The sequence below is a fragment of the Marmota marmota genome, unplaced genomic scaffold, assembly GCF_001458135.2.
Source record: "Marmota marmota marmota unplaced genomic scaffold, marMar, whole genome shotgun sequence".
NCBI lineage: Eukaryota > Metazoa > Chordata > Mammalia > Rodentia > Sciuridae > Marmota > Marmota marmota.
Window position 1 is genome coordinate 20,085,670 of NW_025999982.1, and position 16,930 is coordinate 20,102,599.

A 16,930-nucleotide genomic window follows, 5' to 3' on the forward strand; every position below is an offset into this window, starting at 1 on the left:
TTATGTTTCAGGAGTTAAACCTGGAGTACACAGTTTAAAAACAGAACACTTAATACTTAAAATTTGTTAAAATCATCATTTTGAAAATGAGCTAGCAATATTGAATCAAACTTACAATAAATTCATTATAATTAAAAGTATTTGTGAGATAATTAGTTCCCTACTAACTCATCAAATTATCACATATGTAGTGTGATATTAAGAGAAATTGGAAAGAACCAATCAAACAAGAGTGAGCTGAGTTTCACATTACTGTGTGGGCATAAAAACAGTTATTTTAGCCAAAGCATGATACCAACTCCCCTTCCAAATAAGGACACTCTCAGTGAAGTTTCCTGAGGCTAAACTGCATTAGACAGTACTACAAATAGAATGGATTTAATTATCAATCTCTGCATAAATGCTCAAGCATTTATATCCACACATACCTATGAAGAGAGATAGCAGGGGGACAAAGCAGGAGATAGGAAAGAGGGAGAAAATGGATGAATGAATGAACAAATTAATAAGTAAGACAGGAAATTACATGACTTTTCCTTCTCCAAAATAAGAATTTGAAAATAACATTTGACCTGTTGGAGCACACTTTTCATGATTTGGAAAAGTATTTCTTTGCAAAAGGGCAGTGTCAATGAGAAGAAATCTTCAATGAAGCTCCACACCTACCTGCTATAAGGTTAATCACATATCCCCCTGAATATGAAGAAACTCAGTGCTTTTGACTAGAGCTCAGAGCATTCATCATCAGGTCACAGCCACACAGACTTTTGCAGGTTTCTCCCTACAAAATGTTTTCTCTGTTTGCCTTTTGTAGATTGGAAAACAATACAGAGAAATGCTTATGAACCATATATACAATCTAAAACAACTTGATTTAAATAAAGAAAAAAACCAATCTTGACTATTCACAGTGGATAGTACAGTTGAAACACTGAAGAACAGAACTGACCCATCTTTTCCTCCCCATATCATGACTCAGTCATGCTGCATGTGGCTTATGCTTTGGGGGCTTTGTCTTATAGAGATGTGACTAATGTAAATGACAATCCACAATTCAGCACACAACAATCATATTTTAATCAAGTCAAAGGGAAGAGAATAGAAAGTTTAGCTGGTCAACTCAGAATGAATGGGACCTCTTGTTTCATCCTTATTCCCTTCCTGGAGGGTGAAACATAAGTAAAGATAATTGCAATTAAAGTGGTTTTCATGCAAGGCTATGGAAGTCATTCATTTATTAGTCATATCTCACATCTTTATAGGATTTAAATTTTTTAAATTACATGCAGTACAGCTTTCACTGAAAAATCCTTTCCACCTGTAAATTCAAATTACATGGTGAAGATGTCCTTAGGTAGGACAATGATCAAACAGAGAGAAACAGCATCAACAGACAGATAGAGAGGCAAAGCAGTGCCACACATGGTGGTGTAATCCCGGTTACTCAAGAGGCTGAGGAGGAAGGGTGCAACCTTGAGACCAGCCTTAGCAACTTCCCTGTCTCAAAATGAAAAATGTAAAAAAGAGCTGGCAAACACCTCAGTGGAAAAGCTTCCCTGGGTTTAAACCTCAGTGCCAAAAAAATGAAAGAAAAGAAAAGGTAGGAGAAGGAGAGGGGCAAGGTGACATCACAGAAAAAAAAAAAAAAATCTCCAGTGCCAAAGTTGCTCTAAAATAATTTCATTTCTCATTTCTAGGGATACAGAGTCTAACTTTAATCACTATAGCCAAGTTAATTATGAAGAAGAAAGGAATTCTAAAACCCAGGAATTGCAAAACATGTAAAAATGTTATATCAAGTAGCTTCCAGTTCCTCTTTTCCAGTACACCATAAAGTGTAGTTTGGGCTTCAACCATCACTACCCTCAGCAGAGCCTGTGACCAGATGAGACTAGGTGACAAAGGAACTGGAAGCAGAGATGTTTCTGGAAAGAAGACCAGTAGCACTGGGAAAAATAGGCAAGGGAAAGCTACAGAATTGTTTTTAGTTCATTTTAATTTACTAATTAGTATTAACTTACTATATTTTATGCATTAAAAGCTCAAGGGTATACAATTCAAAATTGCAGCAAAAGTAATTTAGGTTGAACACTAGGAAAAAAGGTAGGTGTGATATTGTGGTACACAGTCATGCACTACCACAATGTTGTTCAGTCAATGATAAACCATACATACAAAGGGGGTCCATCCAAAGGAACATACTGGAACTAAACATAACAGAGCCAGAAACTTCCAATCACCCAGTGACATCATGGCTGTCATAAAGTCCTAGTGCCACGTGTGAGTTCTAGACTCACATATCTGGGTTGATACTGGTATAAACACACCTGCTGTACTGCCAGTCTTGTAAAAGCACACAATCATGTAAGTACATAACACTTGGTAAGGAAAATAACTATATTACTGGTTTATAGATTTGCATTATACTTATTATTTTAGAGTACACCCCTTTTGCATACAATGTGAAGCAATGCATGTACTATGTTACACTGGCAGCAGCCTCTTCCATCTCTTACAATCTCTTGGCTACATCTCCTGTATCTCTTCATTGACTTATACTATCTAGGTTTGTGGGAGTATACTCTATGATGCTCACATAATTATATAATTCACTAATGATGCATTTCTGAAAAGCATCACCATTAAGCAATTTGTGACTATGTAGTTTGGTTTTCCTCTGTAATTCCTGGCTTATATGTTCCACTGCCCTTTCTAAATCACTAGAACAATGAGGTTAAAGTATTTGTTTTTTTGCCCTTGGTTCTTGAAGCAGCTTCAGAATGATAAAGGACAGCCAGTCTTTTGCTGTAATGTTGGGGCACTTCAGGCCTCAGAAAGCAAAGTCTCCCTCTGACACACCCCTGACACCATTTCATCTGTTCCTTTTTTCCTGCCCAAGGACAATTTCTCTTTCTCAAAGCAGGTCACAGAAACCAAAAAACAAACCCGTCTTCCCTAGCTTTTCTGTCTTGGAGCCAACCATAAAGAAATTCCCTGACCTGCCTCATCTGATAGCAGATCCTTAGTTTACAAAGAGGTCCTCTCCCACACCTGGAAGGAAGGAATGCTGCAGAAAGGCCAAGAAGAATCTGAACAGACAGGTCTTGCTGGGTTTCCCCACTCAGCCTATTCATATGGACCATACTCTTTAGTCCAATTACATTTCTACACTTGAAGCCTCCACAAATCCCAAAGAACAGGTTTCCAGGAGCTTCTGCACAGCTGAACCCAAGGAGGCTCACTGGAAGGTGAACAAGAATTCATCCATATGTGGGGCAGGGGACACACGATTCCATATGCAGCCTTAATTTTTCTGTGCCTATAACTTGACACATTCACAGGTATTGGGGATTAGGACACAGACATTGGCTACGGTTTGGATGTGGTTTGTCTCCCAAGGGTTCATGTGTTGGAAGCTTGGTTTCCAGGGTATCAATATGAGAAGTGTAAAGCCTAGGGGAAAGTAATTAGGTTGTTGGGGGCACTGCCTTCAGAAAGGACTGATGCACTTCTTTCAGGGACCCTGTGAAAATGGGTTGTTATAAAAAGAGCAGGGCATTCCCTTCCCTGCTAACTGGTTTTCTGTCCTCTCATCTCACCCTCTTGCATGTGTTCCTACCATGATATCATGTGCCATGTTGCAAGGCAGCCAAGGGAAACCTCAACCAGAGGAACAACCAATGTAGCCACCCAATCTTGAATTTTCTACCTGTGAGATAAATAAACCTCTTATAAAAACAACAACAACAACAAAAACTCTCCTTTTAAATTTTCTTTACTTATTTTTATAATGCTGGGGATCAAACCTACAGCATCATGCACAATAGGCAAGCTAAGCTATATCCTTACCCCAAACCTCTTTTCTTTATACATGACCCAGTTTTGTGTATTTTGATAAAGCCACAGAAAATGGACTAATATAATTAATATAATATTAGTTACATAATAATATAGCCTCCTTGGGTTTAGCTGTGCAAAACTCCTGGAAACCTGTTCTTTGGGATTTGTGGAGGCTTCAAGTGTAGAAATGTGACTGGACAAAAAAGAGTATAGTCCATGTGAATAGGCTGAGTGGGGAAACCCAGCAAGGCCTGTCTGTTCAGATTCTTCTTGGCCTGCCTCTGCTGCATTCCTTCCTTCCAGGTGTGGGGCAGGACCCCTTCGGAAATGAGCAACTTAGGATCTGCTATCAGATGAGGCAGGTCAGGGAATTTCTTTATGGTTGGCTCCAAGACAGAAAAGCTAGGGAAGATGGGTATGTTTTTTGGTTTCTTGGGGGGGGGGGGCGCTTATTCTGATGACCACAGCCACCAACTTGTGAAAGGCAACTGCCTAATAAATACAGATCTTACTATTTAAAAGTCTGCATTAGTCCTTTCATAACAAATATTAACTGGCTTCCTGTTGCTAAAGAATTAAGTCTAGGCAGGCACGGTGGCTCTGCAGCTCGGGAGTCTGAGACAGAAGGAAGGATCGCAAGTTCAAAGCCAGCCTCAGCAACAGCAAGGCTCTAAGCAACTCAGTGAGACCCTGTCTCTAAATAAAATACAAAATAGGGCTGGGATGTGGCTCTGTGGTTGAGTGCCCTGAGTTCAATCCCCGGTACCAAAAAAAAAAAAAAAAAAAAGAGAGAGAGAGAGAGAGAGAATTAAGTCTAAATCATTTACCTCTTCCCTGCTTCCCCCAGTGCTGGGATTATTGAACCCAGGGCCTTACATATGCTAGGCAAGGGCTCTGCCCCTGGGGTACATCCTTAGCCCACTGAACCACTTACTGTTATAGTAAAGCCCTTCACGGTTTCAAAATATGTCTACAGCATTATCTTACACTGCTTCGTAGAAGTACTCTAGTACTATACACAGATCACAAATCTAAGGAGCACCCAAAATACCCTGAGCTTCTTCCCCACGGATCCTCATGTAATTTGCCCTCTCCATTCTATCCCAATTAAACATCACCCACCTTCCACAGCTGTCTTGCTTTCCCTGCCAGAAGTGAATTATGCTTTCTCCAAAATGTCCACAATGCCGCTTCCCCAAATTTAGATCACTGGATAGTGACAGTAAAGGAAAGACTTTAGAAAGAGAAGGAGTTTCTGGTGTTGCTCTGTAGCTAGCTGTGTGACCCTAAGCAAGCCATTTAAAACTCTAAACTTGGTTTCATCATATGTAAAGTGAAAAGGTAGACCAAATTATTTCTAAATTCTTTCCCAGTCCCTAAGATCTATGAGATTTATAGGATTTATATCTACTTCTCTCAATCCCCAAAGTCACTATCTAATTAAGGCTACGATCATGTCTCAATTGGATTCATACACTCCCATCCCAATGGATCTTTCCTGCCTTCAGTCTTTTGTTGTTTTGACCCCAAAAGCATATTTCTGGGTTATTCACCTGCCCAAAGCCAGTAAAAGGCTCTTAGGAAAATGTACAGACTCCTTAGTGTTGTTCCCTATGCTTACATAAGGCTCCTGCTTCTCTGTTTTCCTCCCTGGCTGTCAGGTTCCTCACGTGCTCCTCAATTGCCCTCATGTGCTCCTCAATCGCCCACACCTGCCCATTTCCTCTTTCCACCAAACAGATTCAGTATCCTGAATCTGCAGTATCCTTCCTGATTGCTCCATGGCACTTCTCATTACTCTACCACAAACTTAGTCACTTCATCGTCCATATCTGTTCCTTTTGTCAGCACCCTCCTCCAGACTCCAGGTGGGTGGAGACTCAGATCTTGTCCCTGCCTGTGGTACAGACTATGGGTTGTTACCCAATATAAACAGCAGCAAAACTGTTAACTGTACGTGGATACCCAGAATCAAGACAAAATTTTGGAGCTGGGAATGTAGCTCAGTAGCAGAGCTCTTGCCTAACATGCAAAAGGTCCTAGGTTCAATCCCCAGAACTGCAAAAGAGGAAGGGAAAAAAAGGGAAAGAAAGGGAAAAAGAAGGGAAAGAAAAGATGGAATTTTTCTAGCCTCTTGCAGCTTCATGTGGCCACATTTTCAAGTTCTAGCCAATAAGACATAAGCAAAAGTACACAGGAGCAGTTTCAGGGAATTTCCCTTTTAAGGAAGTGCCATTCATGTTCCTTCTACTTTCTGTCTCTTTTCCCATTCTGCTACCTGTAAGATGGAAGTCACACACTAAGACTGATGTATAGTGAGCTAGAAGCAGCTTACGAAGGGTTAAACCAACCCTAGAACATTTACCAGCACACTACCACACACTTGGGGATCCTATAATTGATCCACTATTAATGTGGGGAATTCCCCATCATTTGTTGCCAAACCTAACTGCAACATACATAGTCAACATCTGCAGTATCAGTAATTAGTTATTTACTGATTCAAGTAAAAACTGTCACCTTTTCTATTGCATCATCTTTTTGTTGCTAAGTGTACTGTCATGTCTCTGCAGTATCTATGTTCCTTAGCAGAAAGCAGTACACAGAATTGTAAGCCATCAATGAATTAATGGCCAAGTGGCTACTGAAACAGGCTTTTTCCATGTATGTGATCTACTTTAAGCTCAATGTTGCTTTCAATCAAAATGAGATTTAAAGAGTGGGTTTCCACTATTATTTTACTCATGGAATACTTGGGTGCTTAGACACCAGAATTGACTTATTTCCTTTCGTGGGCATAGTACCACCAGAGTAGTCTATCATTGGCACATTTTACCTTAAAATTCTATAAGGTAATATGCAAATAAGCACATCACTCTCTGTTTCTGGGTAGGTGGAATGAGCATCTAGCAATCTAAAGCGTTCTACTCCTTCAGGCTGGAAGCATGGAAACTCCTGCCAGAGTCTACTGCCCAGTTAAGCTACTCGTGAAGTATAACATATCTCAGGCTATCAAGGCATATTCAATTTCACACAGCCACTAGTGCAGATTACAAAACCGATAATATCTGAAAGGTACATGTTTATCTACAGCACTAATTATGCACATTAATTGCTAAATACCTACACCACCTGCTAGACAGTATGTGGGTACTGAGATAAGAGATAAACATGCCAGACAAATTCTTAGGAATCAAGGAAATGAAAGCACTGGTCATTCTCACTTGAAGAATGAAAATGATTGATGAAAGAAAAGGACCAAAGCATTGCTTCCAGCATGATGGTTTGAACAAACTGATCAACAGTGATGATCCTGACCATGTTGGCCAATAGGAAAGGTCTGTGGGGCATCCAGGTAAACCTAGCTAATGAGGAGTTATGAATCTAGAACTCAGAAGAACATATGGTTACTTTCTCAGAAATAAACATCTGAGATGGACAATGGGTGAGTGGATAGAACCCTGCAGATGTCGTAAGCAGAAGAGCTAGTGAAATTTGGTCTTCCAACTGTACTTTGCAACTATTTACCTTAGTATTGAATTATGCGAGTCCCTTTAAAATATGCCAGTCTCATTTCTCAAAAAGACGGTAAACTCAAGCCTGAACTCTCTACCATGGCTCAGTAAAAAGCACCTAGTCAGGCTGGGGATGTACTCAGTGGTCAAGTGCATTGCCATTCTAGAATGCACAAAGCCCTGAGTTCAATCCCTGGCACCAAGAAAGAAAAAAGACAATCACCTATCTCACTGTCACTACAATCAGAGCCAACTTTCTTCAGGGTCACTGAGCTCATTCCAAACCCTCCTACTCCTTGCAAAAGAAACAAACAAACAAACAAAAGCTGCTCTGAAAATGAAACTACCACTGCATTGTCCTGGAGGAAGTCCTGAGACTCTGTCTTTATGGGGCTCTTTGGAGAAATTTCCACCTGTTTCACAGGACAACTACCTGCTTGTAGGGAGCATTGTGTAGAGAAGACAATTGACAGACAATGCAGATAATAGACATGGAGATACTACACATGTTCTAATGGCTCCCTTAAAGACTGGCTTGGAGATGCTGGCTCTATCTCCGTCATACTCTAAACATCTGAACCAACACATTGCAGCTGCAAATAGCTGGGAGACAAATAGTCAAGAGGCTTTTAAGTAACATATTTTCCTATGGGCAGCTACTTATAATTCTTATCTGACTGCAGTTTCATAACCTATGTGATCACTTGAATATTCAAAATAAATTATCATGTTCTCCAAACTAATTTGTAACAAAATATACAAAGGCAGTATTATTACAGCCTTGGCTGAAATTAAAAGAGGGTTTAGAAATGTAATTAATATATAGTTTTGCACCCTCCCCCCAGTGTAAATGTCTTAAAAAGATTTTAACTCAAGCCTGTGTAATACAAGGAATATAACACAAAAACACATTTCTTTTTTTGAACAGGATCTAAAAATTTAAATTTTATAATTGTTGATTAGGTCTGGAGGTAAATGAGGAGGGAGAAGCATGAATAAAATGTACCAAAAAAATGTGGAATTTTTTAAAAGCAAACACAACCTAGTAATCATACATTCATCTTTTCTAGACAAGGTGGCTAAAGTCAACAGGGTATAATCACCTGGTCAGATTCCATGTTAATATATAAGACATCATGTAAATATTGTAATTTTTTTTTAATTTTAGAAAATACGGTATTTTTAGCCATCACCATCTAATCAGAACTAGTAACTCTTATCCAGAAAGAAAACTCAGTTCTGAAAGAGTCTAAGAATCCTGAGACAACTAAAGGCAGGAAAGGTATCCAACACCCTGAACACTGTGGCCCAACATGGCAGCCCTTAACAGGGTCTGTATCAGAATGACTTGGTAGGTGTTTCCAAAATACTCATATGACTTACGCCTCCACCCAAAGGAAATTAGATGACCTAGAGATGAAAGCTCTCCCTAGGAGCTTTGGACACCCTTCCCTCCCTTCCCACACCTCTTAGGTCTTTTACACACCTTATATATCAAACCCAGATAGGGCTGGGGCCACGTAAGGACACCAATGCTAGATTCCATAGGCTACTCAACTGGAGGCAGGACTTTTAAACATGATTTCTCATACCAATAGAGTTCTATGTTTGTATCCCCCACCCACTCCCAGTGCTGGGGATAGGACCCAGGGTTTTGTACAAGGTAGGCAAGTGCTCTATCACAGAGTTAATATCACCAGCTCTGCATTTCTAATGTCCAAAAACGAGGCAGCTTATATTCACAATATTCAAAAGAATAGTAGGCAGGAAACAAAAGGTCACCCCTTTCAAGGACTGATCATAAATGTTATTCTCTACCAGCTCTCTTTGTCTAAATGTTTGTTTAATTACTATCCACAAAAGCCCTGTGTTGTTTGTACTATCAACCTCTCAGAATGTAATGATGAATAAGAAACTCAACTTTTAGTTGTTTCTTCTGATTTCTGAGCCCAAGGCTGCACATGCACATGACTACTTAGGTCTGACAGGCTACAAAAGAGCAGGGTGGCTATAAGCAGACTTCAGCCCACCTGTCTGGGTTTGAATCCTGACTCTGTCATTTAGTAGTTGTGCAGCTTTGGACAAGTGATGTAACCTTTCTGCACCTTAGTTTCCTTATCTGTAAAACTGGGATTCCTACAACATGTGGTTTTGTGAGCACAAAATGAATTAATTTAGGTTGAGTACTTTGGAAAGGTGCCTGCTATGTGACACTGAACAGTTATATTCAGAATCCCACAGAACAGTCTCGTTTTTTTTTCTAAATCTGCCAAGTATTCCATTGTCCAAGTGTAGCACAACTTATTCTTCTAAAGGATATCTTCTCTAAGTCTTATAATCTTCCGTTATTGTAAATAATGACTTAATATCTTATATAAGATGTATCTTCTATCATGTTAATGAAATTAGCCAATGCCCTACTTAACTGTCATACATAATACTCATGCTATCAATATCCTCCAATGGGCACAGGTACTATGATTTCCAAGTTCTAGATATGGCCTGAAGTCTCAAGGAAGAAGAATGATTTATCTTGAGTCTACACAGACCTATGTAGCAGAGGAGGAACTCCACACAGATGTGTGGCTGCTAATCTGAACGGCATCATCTTCAATCCACTTCTTACATTACTTAAAAGAGGAATAGATGCTGGTATCTTATATCCAACTCAGATCCATAACAGGTAAATATTCAGAAGTGCTATCAGAAGCAAACTCAAATTCTCACTGGGGTCATATCAACTAACAAATACAGCTGATCTGTAAATATTAAAGTAATTTGTTTCTTCTGCCACAGACTGAAGCAGAGGTACCCTGAACACACCCCTAGGGACATACACCACATTGCCCAAACTCCCAAGGAAGCAAATGAATAATTACTGTATTTGGTGTCCTGAGAACTATTCTTTGGGGAAGCAGAAATTCATAACAATCACTTTGTAATAGCATTTGCTGTGCCAAGGCAAAAGGGGAACAGTACACTCTGGGGTTCAGAAACTCAGAAAAATATGTACTTAAGAGGCCAATTCTGCAGCAAGGCTTTAATTAGGGTCTGTTTAGTATGGGCTTACAAAAGATTAGTTCTGACAGGATGAAACTGTTGACTTGGAGAAAAGGAAAAGGCAAAGGTAGAACTTAGGAGAAATGGCACTTATAACCAGCATGTGCTAACAGGGGTGTGTTAGCTACTATAAGAATTATAGTTTAAAACTGTATGTATGTTTCAAGAAAATGGTTATTCTCAGGCAGTACAGAGGTGCATGCCTGTAATCCTAACTACTCAGGAGGCTGAGGTAGGAGAATCACAAGTTCCAGGCCAGCTTCAGCAACCTAGTGAGACCTTTTCTTGAAATTTAAAAACATGTTAAAAAGGCAAGGAGGTGTGTAGCTCAGTGGTAGAGTGCCTCTGCATTCCATTTCTAGTACTACCCACCCCCCACCCCCCCAAAAAAAGTTATTCTCTCAATTACAGAAAAAACAACAGTATCAGCACTAAAAATTGAAACAATTTCCTAAATCCCAGACAGTAAAAAAAGGACATCAAAGAAAAGGTACAAAAGACTACCTTAAAATATAAGGAATACTGCTGAGCCACAGCCACAGCCCCTTAAAATATAAGGAATACTAAGACATACTTTTGCCTGAAAACAATTACAAATGTACTGGCAGGGAAGAGGAAGGGGCAAGAGTGGAACTTAGTTTTTCTAAAATAAAAAAAAAAAATCACCAAGTATGAATATTTTAAATCTAGGGGCTACACAATTCTAAGAGCAAGTGCCTACAAATGAACTAAAAATGTCCCCATGGAGGAAATATGTCAATGGGAGCCCAGAAGGAACCAAAATAATTGGCAACAGCAACATTTATGGGTTGAAATTGGGGTTGGGTGGGTAGGGAGGTCCCATTACAGAAATTTAAAATTAGGTCAGATTCATATTTCTGTGACAATTTGCTTCACTATGCCAGATCATCCTCAGCACTTATGCTTTAACCCCTTAATAGTAAAAAACATTGACAGTTTGCTTCTACTACTGCAATTTCCATCACCAACTCTGACATCATCTACCTAAGACCTAAATGATCTCCATTTTCATTTTTTATCCCTCGTCAAACAGAAACAAAGGATTTATTCTTGGTGAAAATGAAAATAAGAAATTTTAATCTTCCATTTTTGAAGAAAAGAAACCAATGCCCTGAGTTGATTTTCTCATGGTTGGTAGCAAGTTAGGACAAGAAACCAGAACAACAGTCTGTTTCTATACAATAGGGCACCCTACCTACAATCATGTTTTGCAGTCTTCTTCAACTACAGTTTTAATAAGCAGAAGATTAACCTATGTGCTTTATGTAATCCTGCATCAGGGGACTGTATGTACTTTAGTATCTATTATATGGACTATTATGTGAGGTAACTCATTTGATGGAAGGAGCCCAGGAGACTGATTCTTACTCCTGGCTCTGCTAGACACTATTTGTGTAAACTTCAATAATATTAGGGCTCTCCTTTTTCTCACCAATGGCATTTAACTCAAAGATGTGAAAAGCACCCCATTTTTAGTAATATTAAAACATTGGAAAATGCCTACAGTGATTTTAAGATCTGTTGGTTATAAGCTACATCTCTACCAAGAGGATAAAATGTGGAAAACCATTTAAGAACTGATGAAATATAGTATCAATGTGTACTTACACAAGAACCACCAAAAAACTAACCTCTTAAGACAGAAGCTAACCACAAAGAAGAGGAATCTAAACTCAAGAAGAAGAAATGGCCTTTTTGAATATCTAAACTGGGCTGTTAGGATATTTCCATCTGGTTTCAAAGTTTTCTCCTGTCTTTATAATGTCACTCCTATCCTTAAAATATCATGCCTCTTCCACCACCCAGTCTTGGAATACCCCTCCTCTGGTTGGCCCTTGAGTCCCAGTGGTCTCTAGGCCCTATCCTAAACACAATCTACTACAGTCACCTGTCTACAGTCTGTGTGACCATTGCTCCAGGTTAGACCTTGTCACTTCTAACAGCCTCTTGCCCCTCTTTACATTCCCAGTCTCTGTCCTTGCCGATCCATCTTACACACTTTGACAACTCCTATTTCTGGAGCACACCACTCATAACTTACCCTCCTGGTTCAAAAGTTTAGTGATATTCAATTAGCAAACACCTCAGGAAAGGGAACAGACTAGGGAGTCAAGATGATCTGGGCTGGATGCTTTGTGACCTTGGGCAAATACCTAAAATTTCTGAGTCTCCATATCTTCATCAGTAAAGTGGGAATGTTCTAGTACCAATTAAATAACTGAGAAGTCCTCACAAAATGATCTATATAGGATCTCACACACAGTAAATAATGTTAACCATTATTACTACACCAGTACCTTGCTTATCTAACCTTTTTTCCACTTCTGCCCTCTCAGCTTCAGCCAACTGGGCTACTTGTTTCTTGCTCAATGATTCTGTACCTGTTTGCTCTCCAAATTCCCTCTTGCTTAGAATACAAGTTCTCATTATCAATGCCTGCCAACTAAGATCCTCTACAAAATGGAAGGTTAAATTTCAATGTCCATTCACTTCAGTTTAATTCAATTCAGTCACCTGTTTGGGTACTGACATCCTGGAAGACCTTACAGAAGACACTGTAGCTGACTTTCTATTGTTTCCTCAGGCTCTTCCTTAAGGTACAATAGCCAGCTAGGTGAGGTGAGATTCAACCTCACTTCTGGGATGGGTCCCAGATTATCAGATATCTACTGATAATCTATTATCAGATATATTCCAGTTATTGCTTTAAGAAACCAAAGGTTTCTTCAAGACCTAGGCCAAAGCCCCTCTTTGAAGATGTTGGGAAGAAAAGTCTTCTTGTGTTGCTGTAGTGCCAAGAAGGTCCAGTTAGTTGCTGGCAGTCATCTTATAAAATCAACCTAAGAACATAACCAATACCTAAGAGGACTCTTAAATACAAAGCCAAAGTCCTGCCTTCAAGGACTTTTCAGGGCAGGTGTGAGGTTAAACCTAACTGAATTTGGCTTTCTACCTCTTGCACCAAAAGCATCCTGACCAATTCAGCAGCTCAAGAAACTGATATGCCTAATGTGGATGGCTCTGCTATAAAGCTTTCCCAGATACACGTAGACAAGTACCCCAGGCAATATGCTTCTGACACCCCTTTGTTCCAAGTGTGTGAAAAAGGCTAAATCAGGAAGCCCTTTGGAATCAGGAATTGTGTCATTCATCTTTGTATCTAAACACAAATAACTGACAGTTAATGGATTAATAAAAAAAGAAATCATGTATGGGCTTTAAAAGGGGGAACAGATTTTAGGTAAAACTGAGACAACAAATATTAATTTTGAATGGCTTAGGTTGGAGCTTTAAGCCCAAAATTAGATTTTTAACAAGGTATGTGAATGGCACATAGCAAACTGAACAAATAATCCTAGACAGGTGAAGGAGAAGGTATATTGCAAGAGGCAAAGTTCTGTGAATATGGAAAAGTCAGCTAACATCTCTAGGCTTTAGTTCTCAAGTGTAAAAAAAGAAGAAGAAAAGAAAAACAGGGGGGGTGATAAAACTCACAGGGAGGTTATACAAATTATGTGTGGAAAACAAACCATTAGTAAGTATTTTCACAGTAGTACCAGAAACAGAATAAATGCAAGGAAAAGTATAGGTAACTAATAGGAGGGTTAGACTATTGGTAACAGAAGAATTGGTAGATACAAAGAAATTTAAAAAAATAATTACAAAATGTATCAGAAGAGGGAAAGTATAATGTCAGGAAGGAAAAAGTTAAAAAAAAAAGTGTCTACTTACACTCTACAACCTTCCTCAGTTACCCTGAAGGAAGGTAAACAGTTTTGCCTTGATTTGTATAATTCAAGTTAGAATTAAGACATCCAAGGATAAGTACTCACCTCTAAAAATAGGAGAACAAGCAACAATTATGCTGAGAGCAAAAGAGAAAGTAGTGAAAAAAAAAAAAAAGACTTTTTCAAACATCAACGGTACAAAAATTAAGGTCTCTAACCAAAAGCTCCAGGAAAGAAAAGGAACCATTTATCAAATCACCATTTTGCAGACCTGTGCTGGACTCTTTCATTTGTATCATCTCTTGAAATCCATATAATAAATATGCAATGTGAACCCCCCTCTCCCACTGACAGACAAAGAAATGGAGTTACAGGGATGAGGATAGTGTCTGAAGGTACGAGATACTTTCCTTGAAAAATCTTGACAACCAAATTTTAATATGCTTTCTGCTTTCGCTTTTATGCAGAGTTCTATCCCAGATTCTGTAAAATTATCCATCTAATATCCATAATATTTTCCCTTTTATCTTAAGTTAGAAATGGAATAGAAAAAACAAAAAGAGGTAACAGTACAGAAAGTTTCTGGCAATGACTGGGTTAAGAATCTAAAAGGAAAATGAGCAATGTTTCTCTTCCAAGGGCAGAGCCTTCCTGGAGAATCCCCAGCAGTCAGTGACTGAGCTAACTAGAAAAGTGATCCACTTGTCCCCATTCGCAGATAAAAGCTAAAGTGTTTATACACAGCCACCGAATGCAAAACTATCTGTTTGAATGTGTAGATGAAGCACCAAGTGCTGCTGAGACGTGCAAGCAAAACAAGTGCAAACCAACAGGTTTCTGCCAAGTAATTAGGGGAACGAATTACAAAACCTAACAAGCAACCTTAGGTTTTCCGTACAACCCCATAAAACGCTTCCTGCCACGGGTCCCGCTTTAAAAAAAAAAAAAAAAAAAAAAGGCTGCTGGTTCCCCATCAAACACCTCTCAGTTATCCAGCCAAGCACATAAGTTATACACTACATTCGAATAAAGAGGACACACAGAGACCCTTGCAAAACTCGGCGAAATGCATTCTCTAAATTTGCAATCAAGGAGCAAGATGATTTTAACTCACAATTAACTGTGAGGAGAGGAAACTGCCAAGTGCAAAAGCACTGAACGGTTGCAAGACAGTTCAAAAAGAACAACTTTTGCTCTAGGCATTACTACCTCGAGTAAAGAAGAGGGAAGTCTCACTGGTATGTAAGGAGTAAAAGGGCACTTTTCCTAATAACTCACAACAAAACGCACCCCACAGCTCCCCAGGCTGAGGGCCGCTCCCGCGCCTTCCTCCCCGCCTCTCCGAGGCCCGGACTCCGTAAAAGGGCCGCCCAGGTCGACAGCGAGTCCCCACCCTCTGGTTTTCCTATCACCCTCATCCCAGGGCTGCAGTTATCTGGTTTTAATAAAAACTGAAGTGGTCCCGAGCTAGCTGGTTTTCCTCAGAGGGGCGGAGGCAAAGGAAGAAGAGAAAAAGGCCGGAGAGGATCAGCAAACGCACCCGGCAGCAGGGTGCTCACCCGACCCACGTCCCCGCATAGGCTCTGCGAATCATCCAGGTTTTGTTTCTCCTAAAGAAAAGCGCTGTCTGACAAGGAGGGAGAACTGGGCGCACAAACATATCCATCCTGCCTCTGGTCTCCTGCACGGTGTCTAGCCTCCGCGGGGTCTGTCAGCACGCAAAAGGGGCTGCCTGCGGTTCGCACGGCCACACAGGTGCGACAGCATCCCGGTGGAAACCCCCGAGGCGCGCTACCTCAACCTGGGTGGCTGGGTGGGCTGCCGTGCGCTCCACCGCTGTACCCGCACCCGGGTCCACGCTCCAGGGGCCGGGCTGCCCCCAGGAGCGACCGGCTGGCGGAGCGAGCGGAGTTCTGGCCGAGCCGGCAGCTATTCCTCTGCACTAGGTTCGGGACCTAACAGCGGTTTGCAGCCCGCTTTCCGGCCGCGCGCTCGCGAGGGTGTCATGGCCGAGCGGCTGGCCCCGGCGAAGTTTCCTGGAGCTGACGGCTTACCTCTTGGCTTGAGGGACAGCAGCAGCTTTGAGAAGCAGCAAGGCGGCGGCAGGAGAGCCCTTGGCCAGCTGAAGCAGAGAGGATGTAGGAGGGAGGCGCCGGTAGCTAGGATCCGCCGCGATGGGAAGAGGAAGGCGCCGGGTATCTACAATCAGAACGTGGGCTGACAGTGACGTCACAATGGCGCGGCCAGCCAATCCGGGCCCAAAGAATGAATCAAGCGCTATGATGTCATGGGGCTCCGGAGCCAATCCCCAGGCAATAGAACTTTCGTGATTGCAAATTCCAGAATCTGATGCAGTGGGGAGCAGACGCCGGGGTTGGTCCCCCTTAGTTCACGTGTCTTCGGGCAATTTTGCCCTCTTTCTTCCTAATAAGCCTGCGTGGAACCCAGAGTCTGCGCAATAGCAGTAGTGAAGTTCCCAATGCCCTGAACTCTGATTCTTTTAATGCCAGTGACATTCTTTGGTAGTATTTGAGCGGCAGAAGCCTACCCTCATAACGGTCTTTTCTACAACTATGAATGGGAACCAGTTCTTGTTTTTAGCTGAAAGAATTAAATGCCAACGGAGACCTACTGGAGCAGAGGGCTGAAGTTAACAAAGCAATAACAAAACCATTCAAAACTCTTGTTACAACCTTAATTCCTTTTAGATAGATTTGTTGCGTGCTTTTCTTACGGATTTAGTTTTTTTTTTTTTTTTTAGAGGTA

At 40.7% G+C, this 16,930-nt stretch overlaps 1 protein-coding gene and 1 long non-coding RNA gene across 4 annotated transcripts in view; one reads left to right on the forward strand and one right to left on the reverse strand.

Moving 5' to 3' along the window:
• Positions 1-16,930, reverse strand: part of Elovl5 (ELOVL fatty acid elongase 5) — an 85,347-nt gene that overhangs the window by 59,482 nt on the left and 8,935 nt on the right. The window contains exon 1 of one of the 3 annotated variants that reach the window (XM_015487865.2): positions 16,219-16,373. The exons of 1 other annotated variant lie outside the window; for it this stretch is intronic. The gene's annotated coding sequence lies outside the window, so the exon portion shown is untranslated. Of the gene's footprint in view, positions 1-15,959; positions 15,979-16,218; positions 16,374-16,930 lie in introns of those variants that run through there. One more of the 3 variants, XM_048805485.1, reaches the window with a different exon arrangement.
• Positions 16,608-16,930, forward strand: part of LOC125617491 — a 486-nt gene continuing 163 nt past the window's right edge. Inside the window, exon 1 of the long non-coding RNA XR_007348523.1 lies at positions 16,608-16,905. This is a non-coding gene — a long non-coding RNA (uncharacterized LOC125617491). The remainder of the gene's footprint in view (positions 16,906-16,930) is intronic.